Raw genomic sequence first — 3,895 nt, 5'->3', positions numbered from 1 at the left:
TTGAAAAAACATGTGACGTCACATATTGGAGAAGCAATTTGATTGGATGATTTAAAAATAGATAATGAAACTGATTTTTTGCGAAATCTTATTTGACTTCCTAGAAAACAATTAGCAAAAGTACATTCTGATTTCAATTTAAAAATATGAAAAAAAAAAAAAATGAAATAAAAATGAAATAAAAAAAACTTTGTCACATATATATATATTTGTATATATGTATATATGGTATTCCGGCATATATACTTCATTTTTACTCATATATATATATATATATATATATATATATATATATATATATATATACATATATATATATATACATATATATATATATATATATATATGTATATATATATATATATGTATATATATATATATATATATATATGTATATATATATATATGTATATATATATATATATATATATGTGTGTATATATATATATATATATATATATGTATATATATATATATATATGTATATATATATATGTATATATATATATATATATATGTATATATATATATATATGTATATATATATATATATATGTATATATATATATATATGTATATATATATATATATATATAAAATGAAAATTACAATTGAATTTACCAAAATGATCCAAGATGGTAAAATTAAAGTAAATTATAAATATTAAAGAATTAATATTTATAAAATTATCTCAGCCAGATATAAAAGCTCGATAAAACCAAATAGGAAATAGAGCTTATAATATGAGCAAACAGTTAATAAAATATGTTAAAAAATACTTTGAAATGAGTTAAAAACATATTTAATCTGAAAAGGAAACACTATATATATATGTGTGTGTGTGTGTGTGTGTGTGTGTGTGTGTGTGTGTGTGTGTGTGCGCGCGCGTGCGCGCATGAATTTTGGAAAACTCGTCCCATTTTGCTAGGTGGGAAAACTGGTTCCTTATTGAATAAATATCGATTGAAAACACATTTTATGACAATTCTTGTAGGAGACATTGTTTTTAAAAGAGACTATACCCTCCATAATATTTTTAAAAAATATTTTTACTTGTTTACTATTGTTCTTAAAAAAATAAAATCGATTTTCCAAGTGGAAAATTTAAAATGGCGCCAGACTCTTTGTTGAACACTGTAAGTTTGGGAAAAAGGAGTTAAAAATAAGATAAAAAAAAAACTACACAAAATACTCTTAAAAACCCACCGAATATATGCCAGCTCATGTCATGGTTACATATATTGAGCGAACAGTATTTTTATAGTTTTTTTGTTTTTTTTTTGTACTCTTGCATAATTTGACCCGAATTCTCGTGAATTCTCGTCAAGCATGGATCGGGCGAGACCGGCAATCATTGTTACGTTGGTGGTTGTTATTATTAGACGAAGATACCACTTGTGCGCGTATGTTACGTGAGTTCTTATTTAGTGTTCTTGTTTGTATTAGAAAGTCTTAGAGTGTAGCGAGCTGCTACTACTACGAGACTAGGCTGTATTCTCACCTTAGTTCTCTCTTTCTCCCTACTCTTTTCTCTTTTCCTTCCTTTCTTCTTATACGTCATCAGAGGTTCCAGCCAATGAAAAGCGAGAACGGTTTACGTGGGACATTCGAGTGAAGGAAACGTCCTCACTTCCACGGCGACTAGAGACAGAGCACATGCCTCACTCCTCAGCTCCCGTTAGGTAGCCAAGAGGAGCATTGAACATTAATACAGACTTTACAAAATGCACTGTCTTTCTTTGTAACCCGAGTTGCGGGAAAACACACATATATATTAGATATATAAAACCTCAGGAATTCATAACAAAGTCGCTTTACACGTCCTCATTTTTATAAGAAGACAATGTCTGCTTTTACCAGTATTTCTTTCTATTTCAGCGCTCCAGTTCTCCCTGTTATCGGAGGCGCCCCGAAGTGGGAGCCAACCAAAATAGTGACCTCTAATTAGTACCCATGTTAATGTAGGGTAATAATAGTAGAGGAGTGATAGAGAGTCTTAGGAGATATTAGAGTCTAATGAGTGTTCATGCTGTAATAGATGGAGACATTAACAAGTATATATAAAGAGAGAGACAGTTGTACTGTTACTCCCAAGATTGGGCATTTTCAATCAGCCGAAGCTCACAAGCGGCCCTATCTACAAGCTTATCTATGTGGGTGCATTCTATCGCGCACCCTCGTTGCAGCTACAAGCCTTTTAAGCCCATAGGCATGCAGCCTCCCGTCTTTATTGTATGCGAAGAATATGATCTTTCAACCGTCACACCGGTCAGCATAATCAAGCTACATACAGACAGCAAAAATAGCATTTTTCATAATCGAAAAACCTATTAAAAAAATCCCCCTTGCAGGGTTCTGTGAACCTCTTCCAAAAAAAAAAAAAATAGTTAACCGCCTACGTAAATTTAAACCTGCCCCCTTTTTTAAATTCTAATTTGACTAGACCGACCATTTTATCTTAATCTAATCTTCTGATTTTTTTTTTCATTACTATTTTGCAGACCACTGGAAAACAACAATTATACATTATATAATACAATATCAAATCATCAATACACATTTTTTTCTAACAATGAACATTAACTTCTAATTACATAAAACAACCTTCTTCAATCCTCTATGATAACTCTATGTAACAAACGTTCAATTTGGTGCTCGTGGACCAGTTCGCATCACCGATGCGATAATCGAACCTGTGTTTAAGAAAATACAACGTGGAAGCATGGAGATTTAGTGTCAAGAAAAAAGAAATAGACTAAAAAAGAAAAAAAAAACCAATACAACACAATAAAATGTTTTTAAACCATTTCAATCCTTAAAAAAAATGTTCAAAAATGTCGTTAAAACTGGAAAAGCAATATTCACGATTTAGAGAACAGTCTCGCCTGAAAAAAGAGCATCAATTCCTTTTTTCTTTTCTTTCTTTTCTTTTTTTTTTAACCCAGTTAAAGACAAGCGATGGCCATTTTCTCTTTTTGCAACGGTTTAAATATTTCAAGTTATGATTGACACATTTCCAAACAATTTCATTTGTGCGTGTTCCCATTACATTTTCTTACTGTCTCATCGGTCCCTTGCTTTAAACAGGATAACGCAACCTTTGTTTTTCCCTTCTAATTTTTACATTAAGTGATATTTTTCTTCGTTCATAACGAGCTAATTCCTAATACGATAAACATTTTTTTAACTATTTTCTATATATAAAGTTTTACATCTGTGTGTCTGTATGTCTTCCTTTTCTTTCTTTGTGAAAAGGTTGTACGTGTGTATTGCTTTTCTTTTTTTTTCTTTTTCTAATTCGCCTAGTGTTTTAATGGACCCTACGTTGTATGTGTGTTGATTTGTATTTTTTTTTCTACTGTTCTTTCTTTTTTTCTTTTTTTTTCCAGACATTTTATTGTGTTGCATTGGTTTTTTTTTTCTTTTTTAGTCTATTTCTTTTTTCTTGACACTAAATCTCCATGCTTCCACGTTGTATTTTCTTAAACACAGGTTCGATTATCGCATCGGTGATGCGAACTGGTCCACGAGCACCAAATTGAACGTTTGTTACATAGAGTTATCATTGAGGGGCACCATTTACGTTTGGTGTATAACATAAAAGGATTCCGTGTGCGTATGATTGTCTCTAATATAAATGGTTGTGTGTTTGATTATCATAAAGGGAATCGTGTGTGTGACATGTATTTTCAGAACCTACCTCTGCTTCTTCGATGTTGGACCATCTGGAAATTTCTCATCCTGGAGGGAGACTTGATACTGTTTTTGGACGAAGATTCAATCACTCCAAGACAAGGAATTAGTTTTATAGTTTTTTATTTCACTTTCCCCAGAGGTCCTGCAGAAGGTGGAAAGTGAAATCGGCCTGTGTGGGTTCTTCTTCTACACACGTCAG

Source organism: Euprymna scolopes, chromosome 16, assembly GCF_053919585.1.
Source record: "Euprymna scolopes isolate OS-2025 chromosome 16, ASM5391958v1, whole genome shotgun sequence".
Lineage (NCBI taxonomy): Eukaryota > Metazoa > Mollusca > Cephalopoda > Sepiida > Sepiolidae > Euprymna > Euprymna scolopes.
Note: the sequence above shows the minus strand (reverse complement) of the source record.